Source organism: Panthera uncia, unplaced genomic scaffold (assembly GCF_023721935.1).
Source record: "Panthera uncia isolate 11264 unplaced genomic scaffold, Puncia_PCG_1.0 HiC_scaffold_1311, whole genome shotgun sequence".
NCBI lineage: Eukaryota > Metazoa > Chordata > Mammalia > Carnivora > Felidae > Panthera > Panthera uncia.
The window spans coordinates 16,406-40,683 of record NW_026057933.1 but is presented as its reverse complement, the minus strand read 5'-3'; the positions used below and the strand labels follow the sequence as shown (position 1 = coordinate 40,683).

Below are 24,278 nucleotides of genomic sequence, written 5' to 3'. Positions count from 1 at the left end.
TTTCTCACGACTGCTTTCTCCTTCTTCCCTCTCCCGTTCTCCAACCTGTGCCTACCCCCTGAAACTTCAGGCAATGGATGAGGGAGGCGGCAACATTGACACCTGAGGACCTGTGAGCTGCTGACGGCACTTCTGTCATCGCTTTCTGGTGGTGGTCACTTTTCCACTGCCAGCATGGCAGGGTCATCAGTCCCGTCTGCATGGCAGGTGTTCAAAACCAGATGTGCATTTGCCGGATCACTGGAGAATCCCGAGGGGCCTTTTACTGCACTGTCTTCCATTTGGGAAATCCGGTTTTAAGTTGGCCCCCTTCTACCCATCTCCCCAGCAATTTTCCTTAGGAAATTCAATCTAGAGACTTTCCGAAATCGAGAGCCACTCTCCCACTGGTCACCTTTCTTGGGAGATATCTGCAAGAAAGCTTGTGCCCCATCCACCTGCTTTGGCATCCACACAATGGAGGAAAATCCAGTTATCTTTGCAAATAAAATGGTGGGGAACGCAGGTGTCTTCTGGTATTCCTCCTCCTGCTGTCTCTCCTGCCCCTTTCTCTTTGCCCAAATAGTATCACTCACTCTGCCCGTTCTTAGGAAGCAACTTTGTACAGTAGATCCTTGTCAGCACTTAACCAAGCAGAAAGGAGCAAACATGTGGCTCTGGAATCCCAGAACGTACAGGAAAAGGAGAGCAACAAGTCTAAAGCCCTTCTCTACCACGGGAAGAATGTAGGCAGGAATATTTCCATAATATGAATTCCGCTGTCTCCCAAAAGACCTCATCTTCCTCTCTCCCAGAACCGCCTCAATATGGTTCATTGATAAAGACTATGACACCAGCTTGGCCTTCTGAACAATAGATAGGCAAGGACTGGGAATCTCACGGTCTAAACCCAGGCCCTTGGCCTTGGAGAATTCAGTAATTTTATTATCAGAGCTCTGTGACCGCAGTATTTGCTACACTTTGCAGCAAACTTTGGGAGGCCGAAAAGGTATCAATAATAATAGATAGCATCGTGAAGCAAAGAACAATCAACACCTCACAGCATGTGCTCTATGACGTTATTATTCTAGTATTGGAGAGGGGAAAAACTTGTTTTTAATCAAAACTGACCATAAAACAAACAAACAAACACAAAACTGACCATAATCGAATCAGCCTTCCAAGTTGGAAGAACGGAGCGAGAAAATAATTTACGTCACTGGGAAAATAAACCTCTCTGTAGCCTCCTTTCAATCGCACATACTGGTGCACAAGGAGAACGGAGCCCAACGGTAGATGGTTTCACAGAGTAAGAACACACTCATCTGTCTTTGGAGAAGAGGAAGGTCTCCGGAGCAGAGACTGAAAATAGGGTCTATTTTCATTTCCGAGGAGGAAGAAGTAGAAATCAAAGAGCGAGCGAAAAAATAGCAAGAAAGCAATAGCGCAGTGGCTGAGTATTATTTGGTTTGTCATGTTTCCATTTTCCACTTAAGATGTTTGCTCTGCGAGGACATAAAGTCCATCTGTGCTGACCAACGTGCAGTAAAGACTGTCGGCCATAAATGCCCCATACGGGTGCTTTTTTCCACGGAATTCCAGGAAAGGGGGATGGGTATGGCACTTGGTCCAGCATGGAGCAGAGAAAAGGGAACCTGCGCGGGAGGTGGGAGTGAGTCGTCCCCCTAGCTTGAAGTAGGAGCCAGTGCTGAGCCGACATCCAACCCTGGGAAAACAGAAAATCCTGGAGAAGACAGAAAACACAGGGCCTGCGCTGACATCTGGGTTTCACCATTAACACTGTTGTTGTTATTATTCTCCATTAAAGGAGCCAAACAGAACACACGCAAGACAGATCTCAGCAACATCAAAGACACGCAGGCCCTCTATCTGCCTATCATTACCAGCTTGCTGTCTGCCCCTAATAAGTACTAACTTTTATTTATACTGAGAGCCTCGCGGTGAGAAGCTTGGAAAAGGCGGCCATTTCCTGGGGCTGACACGTGGCTGGCCAGGATCACCCCACGCCGCCCCGCGTGGCTACTACCATTGTACCATCTTCATCTGCTAGAGGGGGGGGAACAGCAGATGCCCTCACGGTGGCCCTTCCTTTTCCAGAAACCGAAATCTGTCAGCGAGCCCTTTGACTCCACAGAGCTGAGTCAATCTGAGCCAATCTGCACTGTTGTGAGGCGTGCAGGCCCCGTGTCCCGCTGACCCGCTTGGCAAGGACACCTTTCCCGCCCCATGCGAACGGCACTGTGTGGTCCTTTCTTCTCTGTGGAAGAAAACTCAGTGGCTAGACCTCTGGTTTGTTACAGATGTAAAAAAATGCTCCTCTGAAGGGGCAGCACTCGAAAGTCTTTCCCGATAAGCATCTCTTACTAGGGATTCCACATCTCGTCATCTGAGAGGGCCCCACGTGGCATTTTGGTGATAGTTGGTGCCACGGCTCTGTGACATCAGCAGCTAAGCCCTCAGCAGACTGTGTTTCAGCTTGTGAAATTCAAACTCACAAATATTTACTGGAGTTGCTAGTGGCCGGCATGTCTCCCACACTCACAGAATGAAGTAGGAACGTGATGTTTTCATGGTGTCTGCTTACGAGCCATGGACAGTCAAGTATCTCACACTCTTCTTTCCAGAGATTCTAGTGGCTTTTCCTTGGTTCTTTCTTCCTAATTTTTTTTTTTTTTTTTTTTTTTTTTGATTAGCAGGGGGAGGAGTAGAGAAAAGAGGAGGCAGAGAATCCCAAGCGGGGTCCGCACTGTCAGCACAGAGCCTGACGAAAGGCTCAGTCTCACGAACCCTGAGATCGAGAGTCAGATGCTTAACCTACTGAGCCACCCCGGCGCTCCCTTTCTTCCAAAGTTTTAAACTGTCACGTCTCTAGTTAGTAATGTATTTTCTTCAGGATGACTGGGTGACCCGGTCAGTTGAGCATCCAACTTCAGCTCAGGTTCATCTCATGGTTCCTGAGTTCAAGCCCCACATCGGACACTCCACTGTTAGCACGGAGCCTGCTTTGGATCCTTTGTCCTCCTCTCTCTGTGCCCCTTCCCCACTGGTTCTCTCTCCCTCCCTCTCAAAACAAATAAATAAGCTTTAAAAAAAGTAATGTCTTTTCTTCAAGGTGGAATAAAAGGCTTTAACATGTGAATTCCATAAAGGAAGCCTACTGACATACCGCTCTGAACTGCTTGTAAGCTGTCCAAAACAACTTGGTGAAATACGTATGATCTTGAGATCCTGAGGAGACAGGGTAAAAGTTCTTGATCAGGTGCACTTTGGTGTCGATTTACGCTACGTGCCTTTGACTAACTTTCTTCCTAGAAGAGTCCCTACTGCTTGTCAGAAGTTGTGATACCGGGTACTTTCAATAAAGGAGTCATTTCTTATTAGAGCCAGTCACCATGTGAACTTGGATAAGGTTTTCATAGCTCAGCTTTCTCTTTCACAAAATTAGATTGCTGTATGATCTGCTATGTAGTCGGCTCCACGAAGAATCACCGTGGCATACAAACGAGGATAATTGAGCACATCGCACCTCCGACACGGATCCTCAGGATAATTGGCACGTTATGAGGGCAAAGTAATTGGAAAATTAAAGAAGGAAGGGAAAAGACTGTAATGAGAAAGAGGGGAAGGAAGGAAAGATAATAGGATTAGTTCAACATTAGGAAAGCACTGAGGTCTCATTGCATTTTTCATTCACAATTTCCCCTGGCTAGGAAATCTGCTCCAAAAATAGGAACCCAAAATTTGGGGGGGGGGGTTCACTAATAGGCTGAGGATACATGAACAGTCTTTATACTTGTCAACAAACAGGTTTCTGTTGCCCACTTTTGTAACCCCAACGTCTCACACATAAAAAGTATTCAGTAGAGGCTCTGATAAATATTTGTAGAGTAAATGTTTAAAACTAGTGTGGAAACCATTAGATAAAAGGTTGATAAGGAAATGGAGAGATCAGGCGGTGAACACTTCAATTCAAGAATCAATATCATTAAAGTGGAACAGCCAGCGATGAGGTACCTCCTGGAGTGATGCAATGTTACATACACAACATCACATTCTTGCAAAAGTCTGAACTTGAACTGGATTAAGCCTTTAGAGCTCACTTCTGGTGGAAAAAGAAAACGGCAGCTGGAGGAACAAGTTAAACACCAGCTCGAGGAAACAGACAAATCCAGAATGTAGGACGTTTTACAGGTCAGCTCACTAGCATCTTCAACAAGTCAATGACAAGGAGGAAAAGAGAGAGACACACAGAAAAAAAGAGAGAGAGAGAGATTGAGATTACTACTTTGGATTTCAATTGATTCCCAATTTGAACAAATAAATTATACAAGGACAATTGGACAGATTGGAATGTATACTGTGTGTTAAATGATTCCAAGGACTTATTGTTTAGTCATGGATGATAGTACTATAGCTATGTGGGAAAGTCTCCATTTTTTTTTTTTTTTATGTATCTAATTTTCTTTTTTCTTTTTTTTTCTTTTTTTAAAAAATATATGAAATTTATTGTCAAATTGGTTTCTACAACAGCCAGTGCTCATCCCAACAGGTGCCCTCCTCAGTAACCATCACCCACCCTCCCCTCCCTCCCACCCCCCATCAGCCCTCAGTTTGTTCTCAGTTATTAAGAGTCTCTTATGCTTTGGCTCTCTCCCACTCTAACCTCTTTTTTTTTTCCTTCCCCTCCCCCATGGGTTTCTGTTAAGTTTCTCAGGATCCACGTAAGAGTGAAACCATATGGTATCTGTCTTTCTCTGTATGGCTTATTTCACTTAACATAACACTCTCCAGTTCCATCCGCGTTGCTACAAGGGGCCATATTTCATTCTTTCTCATTGCCACATAGTATTCCATTGTGTATATACACCACAATTTCTTTATCCATTCGTCAGTTGATGGACATTTAGGCTCTTTCCATCATTTGGCTATTGTTGAGAGTGCTGCTATAAACATTGGGGTACAAGTGCCCCTATGCATCAGTACTCCTGTATCCCTTGGGTAAATTCCTAGCAGTGCTACTGCTGGGTCATAAGGTAGGTCTATTTTTAATTTTTTGAGGAACCTCCACACTGTTTTCCAGAGCGGCTGCACCAGTTTGCATTCCCACCAAAGTGCAAGAGGGTTCCCGTTTCTCCACATCCTCTCCAGCATCTATAGTCTCCTGATTTGTTCATTTTGGCCACTCTGACTGGCGTGAGGTGATATCTGAGTGTGGTTTTGATTTGTATTTCCCTGATGAGGAGCAACGTTGAGCATCAGTCTCCATTTTTTTTTAAGTTTCTTTCTTTATTTTGTTGGGGGAGAGGAAGGGAGAGCGAGAGAATCCCAAACAGACTCCACACTGTCAGCCTGGAGCCCGACACGGGGCTCGATCTCATAAACTGTAAGATCATGACCTGAGCCAAAATCAAGAGTCAGATGCTTAACTGACTGAACGACCCAGGTGCTCCCAAAAATCTCCATGGTTTTAGAAATGGATATCAAAATAGAATGATGTGATATTTGGGATTTGTTTACAATACTTAACACACACACATAAAAGAAAGGGGAATCCATGAATATTGTGTGGCAAAATCTTTATAATCACAGGGCCTTAGTGATAAGTATAAGGATGATGCATGTATTGGGGTACATTTTGTTGTTCTGCATGCTTTGGTTTTGAAACAGTTATAATTCTCTTCAAAAGTAAACACCTTGGGAATGTTCTGACCAGGAAGGGGCATAGGGAGCTTTCTGAGGTGCTAGAAATGCTCTCTATCTCATCTGGGTGGTAGTAACATAGATGTGCACATTGGTAAAGCTCATCAGGCTCTACACTTAAGATTTGTGCCTTTTGTGGTATTTGTTTTATTGCAACAATGATTATTGTTACATTGCATTAAAATAAACGAGCCTCCATCTTGAGCAAGCCAAGTTAATTTAAACAAACACCTGCATGAGTTATTACATGCAATGCCTATCTATTCCCCTCGTTCTATCAGATGCCTCCATGTCAGAGATTCTGGAGAATTCCAGCATCCACTCTATTCACTGGCCTTCTGTGTGCAAAAAAGCAATGGCACTCAGTCCCTGGGAGCACGTTTTAGAGAAGGGAAAAACTATCACCCAGTTTCTGGGGTAATGGGCTTGAAAAACAGGCAATTACGAGCATTGGCCTTGACTCATCAGCGTCTCAGAGCTCTTGAAAGAAGCAATGGAGGAAAACCTGATGTGTTTTTAGGCAAAAGGATACAAGGAGGCCTGGGGAAGGGGCTAAAGGGACAGCAACCTTAGGATGAAGCCAAGACTGTATGCAGTGAAGTGGAAAAAAAATAAACAGGGTTTTTGGCATCATTGAACCACCAGATCAACCCTCACCTGAAAGCCATTATAATGTTGGAGTTTCCAGTTTATAAGGAATAAATTCCCTTATGATTTAAGCCTAGTCGAATCAAGCCACTTTAGCTAATACAGTGATTAATGTCCTGTCCTGTGTGACCCCCAACAATGACCGTATCTGTATGAAAGAAGAGAGGACACCAGACTCTTGAGCAAACAATATGCAACCTGAGCAGGGGTCTATGAAGTAGCCAGAAACAAAGGCTCTCATCTAGTAGGGACATCAGATTCAGGGAAGAGACTGACATTTGGTTTCATGTCCTTCAGTGAGTCTACTGGTGGTGGCAAGAATAGTTGAACTAGAAGCACAGGAGAGCTACCTCTAGTAAATTCCATTCCATGGTCTGTGGCACATGGTAGGTTTTCATGGTCTATTCCGGAATTTAGAAGCTACACTTCTTCCCCATTATACATTAGAAACAAAGAAAAATCATGAGTACACTCTCAGACCCCCACATGTCATATCGCACAGCCCCAGTTACTGCCATAACCAGTTAGTGACACCTTGTGCCTTGCAGGAGGAGACCCCCAATGACGGAGCAGCAGGGGAGAAAGGCACCGATGCCCACGCCTGACCCTGCAGGGGTTACCAGCCAAATGGCTAGCGATGAGCGATATCCTCACTGACTGGCCAGTTCCAAAATGCAAATCAGTCTGAGAAGCCCGGCCATATGCCTGCTCCTGTTTTGTTTGTTTGTTTGTTTTGTTTTGTTTTTGTTTTTGTTTTTGTGATTCTGCCTTCGGGTGGAGATCTATAACTTCTTATTCCACACTGAGTCCTTTCAATGAGCCCCTCTCCATGGCGATGCTTCTTTACTTTGAAAACTCAACACTATTTTCAATAAATATCCACTTTTCTCCAACTGGGTCTCTCAGAGAGTCTACCTTTCCTCCCATAAAATTTACTTACTCTTACTTTTTAAGTATAAAAAATGAGTCTTTCCTCCCAGAGCAACGCTCTTGGAGCAACGCTGAGCCTGGTCTGTGGGATCTTAGTGTTGCATCACTCGCGTCCACCAGATGGCGCAGTTGCCGGGTCACACACCCAGAGTCCTGCAAAACTTCATCTCGTCGCTGAACACCAACATCTTCAGGAAACCAACCGCTTCTCCCTCTTTGCTGAGAAATCGCCAGGGCTTAAGTAACTGCCATCTGTGACTGACCTGCTGGACACTTAACAAGGGTCTCCGAGGGTTTCGTTAAGTGTAAGGTATGGAGCTAAGCTCTCGGGTAGCAACGGTGGTCTCTGGGAATCTAGTGGTAGAGATGGCTGTTTAGCAAATAATCACACAGGTAAACACACAGCCCCCAACTCTGACTTGTGCGATAGAAGGAAACCAAGGTAGCCGGTCGTTAATGCCACACAGGACCAAGCCTGAGAGGTGGAATCCAAAGGAGGAAAAGGAGCTAAATTATGGAAGCGGGGAGAGGAAGCCTTCTCCCCAACAGAAGGAACAGCAGGTGAGAAAGCACGGAGGCTGGAAGGGATTATGGCACTTTGGAAAGGCCAGTAAAAAGGAAAGCCAGAACTTTCAAACTGAGGAGAAAAGCAAAAGAAAGGAAGAGAATCGAATTATCCCATGGCTAAGTCCTGGGCTTCCTTAAACATCTATACCCAACATGACCCCCAAATTTATATCTTCAAAGAATCACTTCCCTTCCTTTCAATTTCCATATGTATGTCTCTCCACTTAGTTCTTTCAAAGGCACATTCAAATACACAGGCAGCACCGAATTCCTGGTCCTCTCTGGTCTGATCACCTGTTCCCTGAATACCAGCGAGGGACTGAGCAGTACATTCCATTGCAAAATTCGGAAAACAGAAAGGAGTTCCTGAGTCCTCCTTTCCCCTTAGCTGTGTACACGATCTACCACCAAATCCTGTTAATTTTATCTACCAAATCTGACAGCTTTTCTCCTGATCAGTGATTCTCCAAACCGGCAACATTAGCATATCCAGGGAACTTGTCAGAAAGGCCAATTCCCAGACCCCACCCCAGAGCTCCTGAATCAAAAGGCCCAGAAATCTGCATTCTAACCAGCCCTCCAAGGTGCGGCAGGGGGGCGGGGGGCGGGTGGGGGGGGGTGTGTTGGAAGTCCGGCACAGTTTGAGAACCAGTGCCCTAGACCCAGAGTCCCCCTGCCTCTGCTGTGAACCTGCTCCATCGTTTCTCCTCTGGGCTGCTTTAGTGGGTCTGCAATTTTTCTTCCCCGCCTTGACTACAGCCTCCTCTCAGGGTGAATCCCAACCCTGGCATACACTGTCATCTACTGGGATCCACTGGCAACCCACTACCTGGGAATCTCGGTGGTGGGGGCGGGGGCGGTATTATTCTGAAGCTTCACTTTAAAGGCCAAGAATTAAGCGCCACTAGAGCCAGACTGATCTTTGAAACTGCAGATCTGTTCTTGCAATTACCTAAAACAAGCCCGGGTCAAGCCCACATTCCTACGGCCTAAGAGGCAGGTAAGGGATCTGACCCCAGCATCCAAAGCCTCACTCCGTCCCAGGTATTCTACGGGAAAGCTTCTGTCCAATGCAGGCTCTCCTGCCCTAAATCGCTCTGTGCTACCCTTTGCCTGATAACCTTCCCGGTAATCATTCTGTAATCTTGGCTCCAGCGTCCCTCCCCCAGGGAAGTCTTTCCCAAGCTTCTTTGTCATGGAAAGAGTGTGGTGCGGAGGCTACAGATACCTCTTTGTCCAGAAAGTCCTGATCTAGGAGCTTAAGGCCTGTGGATTGATTTATTTTCAATTTTATCCTTACCTGTGATTATTTGATTCACGTTCATCTTTCTCACTCAACGAACTGCACGAGTTGGACATACAAGGATACACTCACATGTATTTAGTTGAATGATTGAACAACTCTTGGAGTTGGGTACTGATTAGTGTTCTCCTAATTTCCTAAGGGGAAACTGTGTTTCCTAGTGTTTCCTAAGGGGAAACTGAGTCTTCACAGTCTAAGCACCTTGCTCAGATCACACAGCGAGTAAATGGCGGGGCTGGGTTTCGAACCCAGATCAGGGATTTTTAGCATCACACCCTCTGAGCTGGGCTCCAGGAGAGAGATTTCCACTACCTGATCTGGGGCCTGAGTTTCCACAGTTGCTCGGGACTAAGCGTTGTTTGGTCCCCGTCAGAACTGGACTCAGCTTGAAAGGCACACAGTTATTTCCTTCCTATTGAAACTGCAATCTGCTCCAAGGAAATGAAGCTTATGGCTCTCAGGGTATAAAGGGCAAATGTGCAGGAGAAGCCAGAGATCAAAGTGTTAAGTACACTTGTTATAGAATTTTTCATGAGCTGGATTCAAATGCTATCAGTGGAGCAGCTCCCCCTTGGATTCAAAAGAGCAAGAACAAAGGATGAGGAGAAAGGCAGCTGCCAGTGCCTAATCAGAAGCCAGATGGAATGTTCCAGGCCTGGGGACGCGGAGTAGATGCAGCCAAGGACTAGCACAGAGGTCACAGGAGAAGCTAGTGCAGCCGAAGCGAAGAAGCTGTTTCTCCCTCGGCGTGAACGCAGGGGGCGACGTTCGATTCCCTGTGGTTTATCGGAGGGTCCCCTCCGTTTGCATCAGCTGCCGTTCCTCTCACTGCACGAGAGTGAGTTGAAGCTCCAGGTCACTTTGCCTCTTTCAGGCCCGGTGTCCTCAGAGGCAAAATTGGGAAGTTCATCTTAGATGACCTTGAAAGATGCTCTCGGCTAGAAAATTCTGTGATTCTCTGAACAATGCTGTTAGGATTGACTCCGGGAAGACAGGAACACGCGTGGATATCGGTAGTCCTTCCCAAAATCAAAATACATTGTGACCCTTTTATGCCGTCTCTCCACCCCAGCACATCTTATTCCCAAAGAAAGTGCTTCCGGTCAAGTCCAGCCTGCTTTGAAGTCCAAATTGAACCATCAAGTTCAAAGCAAAATGAATCCAAAGCTTAGTAAAGGCCACTAATATACTAAATCCCCAACTGAGGTACACCCAACTATTATTACAGAAACAAACATTTAGCAGATAATTTGGGTAGTCTTTTTTTTTTTTTTTAATAATTTAATTTGCATGAAAATGAATGATGTCTCCTTTCGGACAATTAAATCAGAATAAACCCAGATTGCAATTCACATTCGTGAAACACAAGGTTTTTAAGTATATATGGTATAGCTGGGTCAAGACATTTTTCTGAGGTTGATGTCAGCACTAAGAGTGAGTAGCTGTGAAGCGGGGGCCCGCTGAAAAACTGAAATAAATTCAGCTCTGATGTGCCTGGGCTCATGCTATTTGCTTTGCCCAGAATGTTCACTCCCCAGACCACAGCTAAAGAAGTCTTGCCATTTCTTCAGCCCCATCACTGGCCTCGGAAGCAGCGTTCCAACACGGCCCCTGGATTCTGTGACCTTCGTCCTACTGGGTCGTGGTCTGTATTCCTTGCCCTTATATTTGGGCTCTGCAACTCCTCGACGGTTGTGGTGACACGGTGCCAGTTTCCAGACTCAGGCTTTAAGAAATTGGCGGCATTGACTTTCTGCCTTGGAACCCAGCCACCATGTTGCGAGGACGCCAAACAGCCACATGTAGAGGCCATGTGTAGGTGGTCCAGCTGACAGTCACAGCTGAGGTCTCAGTCCACCGCCAGCACCAGCTGCCAGACATGCGAGTGATCGGGCTTTCGGATGATTCTGGCCCCCCGTGTGCACGCTGCCCCGGAAGATGCCACACAGTGTAGAGATGAGCTGTTCCCATCCAGCCCCATCCAGATTGCAGCTTCGTGAGCAAATTCGATGATTGTTGTCCTCGGCCCCTAAGTTTGGGGCGGCGTGTCAAGCAGTGATAGATAACAAGAACAGAAACCTTCCTTGAACGCTCACACCGCCGTCACCATCAGCGTGGTAGTCATTAAGGCAGGTCACAATCATTCCCCCTCTCTCCTCCTTCTGGGTACGAGACGGAAATACGTTTCCCGCCTGCATTGAATTTAGGCGTGGCCACAGGCTAGAGTATGGCCAAGGGAATGCGATTGGAAAAGACAGGGGCCGATCTGGACAGAAGCTTGAAAATCTACTGTGCGACCCACCAAGTTCCCTTCCCCGTCACAGTAATGCCAGGGGACCACTGGGCAATCAATCTCTCTCCTCAGTCAGACTTTCTGATGGGAGGTGGCTGGGCAGGACTGCGATGCCAACCCGTGCGGGACATAGAGCACGAGGGACGAGGGACTTGTCGCACGAGGCCCCTGGGATTTTTTCAAGTTATTTGTCACCACAGCATATGACCAGATTTCTCAATGCCTGCGCTGCTGACACTGGGGGCTAGGTGATTCTTTGTCAGGGCGTATTGTCCTTTGCATAAGGGTGGTCAGCGGCAGCCCTGGCCTCCATCCACCGGATGCCAGTAACACCACCGCTCCGGCTGGGAAAACCAAAAATGTCTCCAGACATTACCAAAGTTCTCTTAGAAGCACCCAGGTGAGAACCACTGACCTAAGCTACTCCACGTGCAACCACCATCATGCAGAGGGAATTGCCTTGTCTTTATTCTTTGTTTATTTTGGGGACAGAGAGAGACAGAGCATGAACGGGGGAGGGGCAGAGAGAGAGGGAGACACAGAATCGGAAACAGGCTCCAGGCTCCGAGCCATCAGCCCAGAGCCTGACGCGGGGCTCGAACTCACGGACCGCGAGATCGTGACCTGGCTGAAGTCGGACGCTTAACCGACTGCGCCACCCAGGCGCCCCTGTCTTTATTCTTTGAAAGTCTTTCGTAGATACTTCTCTCTGACACTCTTATCATTCGCCACAGAGTGCCTTACCCTAGTTCCTTGGACTTGGTCACTCTGAAGACTGTAAGGAGAAGTGGAAAAGTAGGGCATGTATAATGATCTACCTAGAGCTTGAGCTTTCTGTTAGCGATGTGCCAAGGGAGGGGGTTGAAATTCACCAGCAAGCTGACCCAGTTTAGAACCATCGCAAATGGTTGTGCAGTATACAGACTGCACAACGGTACCTAAGCTAACCACAGGGATAAGTGGTGACTGAGATCCATCGCACTCCGTTCTATATGCTACTTCTGCACAGAAGGAGGAAGTTCTTATTCATCTGTCTGAAGGAGAGCCTGTAGGGGCGCCTGGGTGGCTCCGTCGGTTAAGCGTCCGGCTTTGGCTCAGGTCGTGATCTCGTGGTTCGTGAGTTCGAGCCCTGCGTCAGGCTCTGTGCTGATGCCTCGGAGGCTGGAGCCTGCTTTGGATTCTGTGTCTCTCTCTCTCTCTCTCTGCCCCTCCCCTGCTCATGCTCTGTCTCTCTCTGTCTCTAAAAAATAAATAAGTGTTAAAAAAAAATGTTTTTTTAAATGAAGAAGAGGCTGTAACAACAACAACAAAGAAAATAATAACAGCTTCACACCAAGGTCAGTCCCTGCATTGACCCAGGCTGTGGAGGAATCTGGGATAAATCCACATAGGCTAGGACTGGAAAATCAAAGCTTTCCTACCTGATATTGACAACAGGGATTCTCGTGGAAAGAGATGGAAAGCTAGTTCATGCCACTGGACAAGAGCAAAAGAAACTCAAGGCAAGACTGTCTAGTTTGAAAAGAAACACAGTGAAAATCTAAGTCTTCTTATACCCCCGATCCCCTATATTCCCTCCCCAAGGCCAACCACTGTCACTAGTTTCTTCTGTGGTCTTCCAGAGAAACACTAGGCATACAAAGAGATATGTATATATAGGACCCCCTCTCTTTTTTAAAACACAAAGGTTCGTAAACAAATGTTTGCACATTGTTTTACATCTTATTTCTGAGCTTAAACATACATTTTTAGGTAGTGTGTCTTATCATTGCCTGCCTCGTCATTTTACTGATGCCTATTTAATTTTATGGATAGACATACTTTATATAATCTGTTTCTTATTGATGGACATTTAAGTTGTCTCCAAGCCTTTGCAATGATATCACTGTTTAAGCAGAAACTTTAAAAAGAGAAAACAAATTTAAAAACCGTCTTGTTTGTATGAGGCAAACTTTGCCAGGATTCCCTAAAATTGGTTATTTATCTAAATCAAATTGGCATCTCCATTAAATGACCCCAAATCCCTAAGCCCTCATATGTGGACCAGTGGAACTCTCTAATCTATGTAAATTAAGCACCAATTAGAACCATTTTATTAAAGTTTCCATATAAAACACCAGCTAGACTGTATATATTAGTGCATGTCGAAATCAGCCCTTGTGTAAATTGTTTCCAAAAGCACACAGCCAGTAGGAATCACTGCCTTTGCTGTTTACGAAATTTCCCTCTGGTTCTGCTCAGGCGGTTCTTCTTGATGTTTTAAATTAACTCCCAAAGTCAAACAGTTCAGGGTGGTGCAGTGGAAATCCAACAGCAATATAGGCAGGTCCCAGGGTAAGCGATGACTCCTCCCACCTGGCCACCTGTGTACCCAGCGGCTCCACCCCCCCCCCCCCAGGTCTACACAACACACATCACCACGCTTGATGGCTTCGTTGTACCAAATCGTGCTCCCCATCAGATCACCACCGCATTCTAGCCTGACAGCAAAACACTCTGGCCTGATCATCCCCCCAGTGACACCCTTCCATGCCACACTCGCTTCACCCTTCTCTGTTTCACTCTGACCTCATCCCGAGAAACTCTTCGCCGGGAGCACTTCCACATGGTCTATATCCTCATGCACTCTCCGTGCCTTAGGAAAACACAGCGAATGCCGGTCATCTTTTTTCCCTTCCCTTTTCTTCCTGTGGCATCTTCTCCTTTCCTCTTTCACTCCCTCTCTTCATTATGACTGGCAATTCCGAAATAGCCCCAATCGTGACCGAGAGGCATTAGAGAAATCCCAGTGAGACTTTCCTACCAAGGAAAAGAAAAAGCACATTTTTCCCAAGAAGACGTCCAGATGGCCACCAGACCCACGAAGAGACGCTCTACATCACTCACCATCAGGGAAACGTAAATCAAAACTACGATGAGATATCACCTCACACCTGTCAGAATGGCTAGCAGCAAAAAAATAAAATAAAATAAAATAAAATAAGAAACGGCAAGGATGTGGAGAAAAAAGGACACTTGTGCACTGTTGGTGGGAATGCAAACTGGTGCAGCCACTGTGGAAAACAGTATGGAGGTTCCTCAAAAAATTAAAAATTGAAATACGCTATGATCAATTATTCCATTTCTGGGTGTTTACCCCAAAGGAAATAATAACACTAATTCAAAAAGATACAGGCACTCCTCTGTTTATTATAGCACTATTTACAACAGCTAAGATATGGAAGCAACCTAAGTGTTGATGATTTTTTTAAGAAAATATTGTATATGTATATAATCGAATATTAGTCAGCCATAAAAGAGAGGGAGATCTTGCCATTTGTGATAACATGGATGGACCTAGAGGGTATTATGCTGAGTGAAATCAGTCAGGCAGGGAAAGGCAAATACCATATGATTTTACTTACATGTGGAATCTAAACTAAAACAATCAGCTAAGGCGCCTGGGTGGCTAAGTTGGTTAAGCGTCCGACTTTGGCTCAAGTCATGATCTCACGGTTTGTGGGTTCGAGCCCTGCATTGGACTCTGTGCTGATAGCTCAGAGCCTGAAGCCTGCTTCAGATTCTGTGTCTCCCTCTCTCTCCCCCAACCCCTCACTCACACTCTGTCTCTCTCTGTCTCTCAAAAATAAACATTGAAAAAAAATTAAAAAAAAAAAAATCAACCAACCAAACTAACAGAAACAGACTCATAAACACAGAGAATGAACTGGTGGTTGCCGGGGGGGGGGGTGGGGGAGGGGATTGGGGAGATGGGCAAAATAGGTGAAGGGGATTAAGAGATACAAACTTCCAGTTATAAAATAAATAAGTCACAAGGATGAAAAGTACAGCACATGGAATATACGCAGTAACATTGCAGTAACTTTGAATGGTGACAGTAACTATCCTTCACAAGATGAGCATTTCATAAAGTATGTAATTGTCAAATCACTATGTAGCACACCTGATCTAACACAATACTGTATGTCAATTATCCTTCAGTTGTTTAAAAACCTGTATTAAAGAAAAGAAAAGGAGAACTATAATTTTTAAGTTGAAATGCGTGTAATAAGGTTTGGTATAGTTACATTCCCAAACGTCCCTTTCAAAAAAGTTTACTCGCCTCTAGATAAAGCTGTCTTGCTTGGGGAGAGATATTAACAATAATCTCTTACTTATTAACAATGATCTACCGGGGCACCTGGGTGGCTCAGTCCATTAGGCATCTGACTCTTGGTTTCCCCTCAGGTCATGATCCCGTGGTCAGGGAGATGGAATCCGGTCCTGTCTCGGGCTCTGCAGACGACACAGAGCCTGCTTGGGATCCTCTCTGTCCCCGAATAAATGAATAAATAAACTGAAAGACAAAACAAAACAATGTTTTGCAGCAGCATCACTTTGTCGTTTCTCACCATAATGTAGCAACATGATGCTTTCTTCATGCAGCCTCTTTGGCTGGAAATGAATTACCCTCAGTTTTAGCCTTTGAAAAATCTCTTTATCCGTTAAGCTCTTGCAACATGAATTGGTCCTTCCCCTGTACCCCTACATCAAGTTGTTTTTCTTGCTACTGAACACCTATTTCGTTTTGTTTTGCATTATTTGTATTTGTGTCTTCTCAAGCCTCCCTTGAGACACTGAGCCCCGTTAACACTTGTAAACCTCCCTACCAGGAGCACATCTGTCTGGCGCGTGGTAAATGCACACAAAATGTGCCCTAAAATGAAATAGGCTGCAGCAGGTCGGGTTAGGAACCGAAAGACCATTCACAAAGTGATCTCCCTGCCAAAATGCATTGTTTTTCAAATCATGGACTTATTGGTTTATATATAACCTACTTTATGCTGTAATAATTTCAGAAAGACTATACATAGTTCTACAATTTTTAAATAATGTCATATTTTATAAACTAAAGTCAGGATTGAAGATCAATATCAAGGAGAAAGGAGGAACCCAGATATGTGGGTGATAGGATGTTATATAGCCATAAAAATTGGGCTATACATGTTTGGCTCTGAGCTTCCTGGCAGCTAAGCACAAAGGAAAATGTGTTCAATGGCATGGTTCTTATTGTCTAAGAGGAGAAAACATACCATTGCTGGAGGGAAGCAAAATTTTCCTGGTACTTCGTTCTGAAACGAATCTCTTGTATAAGACTTTCCATCCTATCAGGGATGCTGAGTAGTCAAACAATTGACTTTAGTTGGAATTCGGGGTGCACACTTTGTTTTTGACACTGCAAATGGTTGTATGGCAAGAGGTAGAGCCAAAGAGGTGAAAGTAATGAAGTTATTTCATCCACCTTTAAGTAACAAAGATTATTAAAATATGTCTAATAAATAAAACCCATGCAAAGGGCCAATATAGCATCCCAGAAATAAGAGTAAAATTATTTTGTTGTTGTCATTGGTTTTGTCTGTTTGTTTGTAATAACAATGAGGATATTTATTTTTCTGCTTTATGGAAGTTTTGAATGGGGAATCGTAGACCACCGACTCAATATTTTTGAGGTTTAAAGCTTATTTTCTTATTTTTGAGGGAGAGAGAGCACAAGTGGGGGCGGGGGCGCAGAAGGAGAGGGAGTCACAGAATCCAAAGCAGGCTCCAGGCTCTGAATTGTCAGCACAGAGCCCCACACGGGGCTCAAATTCACAAACCACGGGACCATGACCTGAACCGAAGTTGGATGCTGAACCCACTGAGCCTGAGCTTAACCCAGGCACCCCATAGAATGGGTTTAATGAATAGGATATTAGAAAGGGGCATTAAATAGCTTACATTCAATTATTGAGCCATCCATAGAGATTATTAAAATAGAAATAAATTAAGATGATTTCTCCTCGGGGCGCCTGGGTGGCTCAGTCGGTTAAGCGTCCGACTTCAGCTCAGGTCATGATCTCATGGTCTGTGAGTTTGAGCCCCGCATCAGGCTCTGTGCTGACAGCTCAGAGCCTGGAGCCTGTTTCAGATTCTGTGTCTCCCTCTCTCTGACCCTCCCCCATTCATGCTCTGTCTCTCTCTGTCTCAAAAATAAATAAACGTTAAAAAAATTAAAAAAAAGAAAGATGATTTCTCCTCCAAAAGTCTAATATGAAACACTCAAGATTTGGAAATCAAGGATTTTTATTACATTTTGTTTTCCCCATATACATTGAGGAAACAATTCCAGAAAATCAGAATTCTATGTGGCAAATTAGCATGCATCTAAAGAAGGTAGAGACCAACAGGAAGGCAGGAAGAGGGATTTAAAAAGACTAGTCAGCCTCTCTGGAAACTTCCAAGGGAGCTATTTGGGTCCCACCGTCAGAAGTAGATCAGCCCTTGGATATTAACTAAATCCCCAGTTAATATCCAGTCTGCCTATCCAAGCCAAGATCAACTGTGCTTTAAATTTCATTTTAAACATTTAGAGGAAAATAAAAACAAAAATTAAACACACACACACACACACACACACACACACACACAACTGAATCAACTGTAGAGCCAGAACACTAAATCATAGCACAATTTTCTAAATGTGTTTTTCTTACAGTTTGCCAACTTTTAGAAATCCTTGTATGTTCATTGTTAAGTATAAGATGCCATCATTCCCTCTAAACTCTTCGGCATGAAAATTGATAGCACTGTTTTGCTAAGTCTATTTTCTGCCAATCATTTCCAAAATATTCTCTGGAACCCAAGGGGGGAAAAAATTCAGACTTAAGTGCAGTGCTGCGAGCATGAGAATGTAAAATGTGGACTATTCACCCCAAAATAGTGTACTAATGAAAATAGCCAGACTTTTGAGTCACTCCCCATTATTGGCTTCTATTTACAGAGTTCTGTGCCATTACTCAGGGAGAACAGCCGCGATGAGAAGGCAAATAAACTGCTAAGCAAAATATGTCAAGAATATATTTGAAACTCCAAGCAGAATTTGACATTGAGCTGCACCGATATTTCTTGCAAGGTCACTTTATGGTGAAACCATAATTCTTTTTTTTTTTTTTTTTTTATTTATTTTTTTTTTGGTAATTAAGCTGACCCAAGAGTACTCACAGCTAGGAACACTCATCCAGTGAGAATACATTTAGAAAAGGAGAATGAACGCTATAAATGGATTCAATGCATCTCAATATACCAACTCCCATTGTGGCCAGGGTACAATCCCATGGGCATGTCACTGAACAGAATAACATGACCATTACAGATGGCCCAGGGGTATAACCTAATGTTTACTCATGGAATGTTCTGGTGAGAGATGGCATTGAAGAAACCATCTGGAAACCTGCATGTAACCAAAAAATAAGTAAATAAATAGATAAATAAATACCCCTCCCCTGAGATTTCCTCATCAACCTATTTCCCCTTATTCTGTTTAGCCGTCACACCTCAGCCAACCAAGGAAACGTTAGGTATTTTGAACCCCAAAGTGCTAATCCTTCGCCAGTCATTATGCATTATTTATGAGGCCAAAGATGCCGGAATAAATTCATTTTTCAAAGGTAGTCTGACTGGCATCAAAATTCAAACTGTTGCACAGGGTGATCAGGCTTTCGCTGAGCCACCTGGGACCTCCCTCCGCGCGTATAGGGAGAGGCCGCGTCCGCAAGACGTGTTTGCCACCCGGAACGTTCTGGCAGAGTAGCACGGGAGTGCTTCTGGTTTGTCTTAGACATCATCCGACGCTGAATGAGATTATAGTTTTGAGGAGGTGCCATGTTATCAGCAGATCCATGCTCAAGACTCTCCCCACTTTTGCTTCACTTTAAGGAGATAGAGCTCAACCCTCCAGGAGTGTTTTTTCCAAGGCCACTGGGTGTTTGCAATCCTTTATCTGCGAATCCAAGCTTGGAGCAGACCACGCGGTAGGGATTTGCCAGCTGTGGCGTATAGAACTCAGCGAAGAAGTTTGTTGGTGTAATCAAACTTCACTCTGTATGTGTGTGTGCGTACTTGTGTGTGTATGGTATATGCCCCCCCCCCCGCCATGTGTACACTCCCAAGTTTAAAAGGGGGGTGGGGGCACCTGGGTGGCTCAGGCCGTTGAGTGTCAGACTTTGGCTCGGGTCATGATCCCGTGGTTCTTCAGTTCTCACCCCGTATCAGCCTCGCTGCTAACAGCAAGGAGCCTGCTTCGGATCCTCTGTCCCCCTCTCTTTCTCTCCCTCCCCTGCTCTCTCAAAAATAAATAAACGTTAAAAAAGAATAATAGCAAATAAAAGAGGGTTGGAAGTCAATGTCCTCAATGCCTTCAACTGTGCGAGGGAATATTTAAGAGACTAAGGGAAAATCGGGCAAAACCGGAAGCTAGGTTGGACCCCCGGGCTCTGGCTCAGAAATGGTGAATGTTGTTAAGGAAATGAGAAGGGTATGCCTGATAAAACCGCTGCTTGCGAAAGATATGAGGGGGACTGCCGATAGTGGGATTTCTGGGAAAGAAATCTGGCAATTCTCCTGAGCAAAAAAAGAAGGAAAAAGAGACAAGACCATATAGCGGGGAAATACATAGTTTCCTAGGTTGGTGTTTCTTAGACTTCAGTGTGCGTCAGATTCGTTTGGGAGGGCTTGATAAAAATCCAGGTTTCTGGACCCCTCCCCAAAGGAACTGAATGAGTAGGTCTGAGAGGGCACCCAAATGTTTGCATTTCTGATAGGTCCCACCCAGGTCAGGCTGATTTTGTGGGTCCGGGGACCACACTTTTTTAAGTAGCGAGACTGTGGATGCTGGAAGATTGGAGGCCGAAGCCCTGTGCTGCCATTGCCTGGTGGTGGGCCTTTGGGAAAATTACCCAGGCTCTCCGAATATCGGTTTTCTCATCCTTAAATTAAGATAATGACGTGCACTTCATAAGTGTGTCGTGAAATAACATGAGACAACATGGAGAAACTGGGTGGCTCAGTCAGTTGAGCCTCCGACCTTGGCTCAGATCAAGATCTCAAGGTTCGTGAGTTCGAGCCCCATATTGGGCTCTCTCCTGTCAGCGCAGAGCCCACTTCAGATCCTCTGTCCCCCTCTCTCTGCCCCTCCCCTGCTTGCACGCTCCCCAAAGTAAATAAATCCATTTTTTTTAACAATAAAAAATAAAATAAGTGAAATAACACATTTAAAGCCCCTGAGACACAATAGGAATGGAAATACTTCCATTTCCAGCCTCTCTGAAGGCAGAGGTAAGGAAATGGAATCATGACCCAGGCGGGGCTCCAGGAAAAAGGATAGGGGCCGCGTGCCCAGAACTCAGAGCAGTGTTTCTCAATCCCGGGCAGGCATCAGAATCAACTGGGGTGCCGCTTAGAGGTAGAGATTTCTGGGCCCATCCTCCAATCAAAGGACAGAGTAGAGTCAATGGGCTGGCAGGGTGCCTGGGTGACTCTGAGCCTGGCCAGAACTGAGCCCGGTGACATCCAGAAATGAAAGTCTGATATTTCCAAGGCAGAGTACTAGACAGCGGGGACCAAGCTGGGGGCACAGGGAACTGGAACGACAGCATTGTAAACGCAAGGGCACTAAGAAGCCTGGGGGAAGCCAGAGAAAGCACCTTGCAGGGAAAAGAGGGGAGCTGTAAAAGGACGACTCTGAGTATGGGCTTAGGAGACCACGTTGACTTGAACTTGAAAAAAGTCAGGCGAACAGATTACAAATAATGCCGAAATATACACGTGATGATAACCCCTCACCCTGGAGAAAGACTCCGTTCTGTGATCGAATGGACTATGCTGCTTTCTCAATGAGGACAAGGTAGGACACAGCAGTGAAAAGGAACTAGAAAATTTCCAGAAGCCCTAGGTCCATACACAGCAGCCCCCAACTCAGGTCTACTCTCCCCAGACCAATTCCAATAGAGGAAAGTGGAAACTTATCCACCAACCGACATCAACAGGAACTATGACCGGGGTTTTCTATTCTGGGATACCTCACTCGTTCTCCTTTCCTAGGTCCTCAGGCATCACTAAAGTGTGTTTCTCAGAAGGCTAGGCTTAGAGAAGGCTGTGGGTGATGTGGCTTCAATGATAAATATGAAAAATGACACGTATTGTAACTCAGCTTGACTAGGCCCAAGGCACATTAGCATAACTAATACTCTGAGAAAGCTCCCTTATCGGAAATCCTCACTTCAACAAGCACTTTTTGTAGCATTCCCCCCCTCCTGTCACTAATTTCTGGGAACACGCAGTAGGAAACGCTTCCCGATGGCAATGTCTGTCGTCACCACACCTCTGCCAGCCTCGGTGCCAAGATCTGAAGCCTCCACCTGCACTGTCCAGACTTAGAGCTGTTCAGATTCCAAGACACTCACTTCCTGTTTGGAAGCAAACTTCGCCGGGTTTTCAGATTCACCGCCCGCAAACGGAGGACAAGAACACGTCTTCTCTGTCGGTGGCTTTCGACACCGGAGCGGTTCATACGCAGATTGTACATTTAATAACAGGGACGTCCCCGCATGGCGTTCGCCACCACCTCGGGGAGATAGGAACACACCGCACCGCACACACGCACTCAGGAGCAGGGTGGAGAGAAATCATTAGCGCTAAAGAGAAAATGACCCAAAGTCCTTGAGACAGAAAATAAAATTGCAAGACGTGGAGATACACCCACCGTAGGCCGGCTGAGTGAGGGCCCATGATTCACTTGGCTTGTTTCCCAGCAAGCTCACATTGCCCCCTCCTTGGAATTTCAGCTCGTAAATATATTTATAGCTGCTCAGACACAATATGCCGGATGCTAAAGAAAAAAAAAACAATCCACTGAGTCATTGTTCCTGGTGAACCAGTTTTGCAAGAGTTAACCTAATCCCTTGCACAAAGCTGAAAATAGTTTGCCAAAAGCTTCAGCAAGGAGGAGTCACGCTCTTCGCCTAAAGGTTAGTTGATCTCAATCAGGCTGGTACAGAAACTAAGGTATTAGTTACAGGGTGAACTGTTTTTGATCTGACGAGTAATGGAGGCATTACACGGTGTCCTGGCCGGTACCTGTGTTAAGTGACACCTCTCTCTTTTGTGCAATCACGGCGAGAGCCCTGAGAGATTTTGGCCCCTTGTTCCTTTGCTCCACCCATCCCCTTGGGCCCAAACAACAGCAACCTGTTGAAGTGGGAGTTCCCAAATCAGTGGCGCAATTTTTCCTATCAACTGCCTGAGCCATTAAAGAAGTTTAAAGCAATTAATCCAAATATGACTCCCCTCGGGTGGTAAACAGTGTGTTCCAGGAGGTAGCCACCGGAGATACAGGAAGAAGCTGGCAGAGCGATCCCTGATGCCGGACAGGAAACAGAACCAATTCATCTTGACACCCAGGCTCTTAGCCCAGTAATTGGCCCAAGCAGGAGAACCCTATGTACACGTTTGTTGACACAAAAGGGCGCTAAGCACTTGAAGGCGAAGAAGAAGGGAAGATCAAAGAAGACAGGAGGGAAGGGGAAGAACAGAAGGAAAAGGGTCTAGAGAAAGAGGGCAGAGAGGAAAGGGGGGAAAGAGAAGGAAGGGAGAGGAGGAGGAGAAAAAAGAGAAAAAAGAGAAAAAAGAGGGGCACCTGGATGGCTCAGTCGATTAAGCATCCAGATTTTGGCTCAGGTCATGATCTCATAGCTAGCTCATGGTTTCCAACCGTGCGTACTGCTCTTTGCTGAGTGTGTGGTACCTGCTTGGGATTCTCTCTCCCTCTTTCTCTGCCCCTCCCTTGCGCGCATGAGTTCTCTCTCTCTCTCTCTCTCTCTCTCTCTCTCACACACACACACACACACACACACAATAAACATTTTTTATTTTTTTAAAAAAAAATTTTTTTTTAACGTTTATTTTTTATTTTTGAGACAGAGAGAGATAGAGCATGAACGGGGGAGGGTCAGAGAGAGACGGAGACACAGAATCTGAAGCAGGCTCCGTGCTCTGAGCTGTCAGCACAGAGCCCGATGCGGGGCTCGAACCCACGAACCGTGAGATCATGACCTGAGCCGAAGTCGGACACCCAACCGACCGAGCCACTCAAGCGCCCCTAAACATTTTTTAAAAAGAAGAGAGAGGAAAGATGACCCATTCAGCACACAAGTTCAAATTATTCAAGATATTTACGGGGGCTCCTCAGAGTTTCAGTGTCTTTTTTTACCCTCTTGGCCAACTACGGTAGTTGTCAGAACAATCACGGCCTTTGATCTATGAAGCTGGACGTCTCTTTTTTCTGGTTCTAAGATGCTTTCTAGAAGTGATTTAATTTAGCTTGCTTTGACATCTTAACGGACATTCTGCCACAGGGCTTCTGTTCAAGGGGTGGTACCCCTTGAGGCACAAAGGAAATCTGTCTTACTTTCGCAGACTTGACCACCGAAAACATTTTCCTGGGTCCCTTCCCCTCGCAAGTTCTTTCTGTACTTCCAAACTCTGGTTTAGCTCATGGGAAGATATGCACCAGTCCGGTTTTAATCACCCCCGCCCCCTTGCCTGACTCAGAGATACCAATCAGAAACGAATGCTTTATAGTTCTGTCGTTTCCACGCCAGAGACGAAAAATGTCACAAGCCCTGGATTGTGAAGTAACAAGATGAACAATACAGGACAGGCCCAGAGAGAGACCAGAGCAAGGACAAGGGCCACCCTGAAGGCTGCTGTGACCCCCACACCCTTCTAATATAAGGCTCCTTTGTTTCAGTTAGTGTTGCCTTCTGGGCCAGAATGGGCCAATAAAAGACAAACCATCTGTGCATGGGCTCCTCTCAGATGTCCACAAAAATCCCCATAGTTGTTACCTTCTGGGAAGCTCAGAATGTTGTCATTGTTCCCAATTCTTGTTCCAAAGATTTGCAAATTTAAGAGCATGGTATTTGGTTTTTAAACCTCATCTGCTCTTGTGGAATAATAATGTAAGCCAGACAATACATATAG

The 24,278-nt window shown here is 45.4% G+C and overlaps 1 long non-coding RNA gene across 1 annotated transcript; it reads left to right on the top strand.

The window, feature by feature from the left end:
• The first annotated feature begins 7,408 nt into the window (after positions 1-7,408).
• On the top strand, positions 7,409-15,779 carry LOC125916909 (uncharacterized). The gene is made up of 3 exons (XR_007456059.1): positions 7,409-7,588; positions 7,746-7,839; positions 15,669-15,779. It is a non-coding gene; the product is annotated as an uncharacterized LOC125916909 (long non-coding RNA).
• Positions 15,780-24,278: the final 8,499 nt, after the last annotated feature.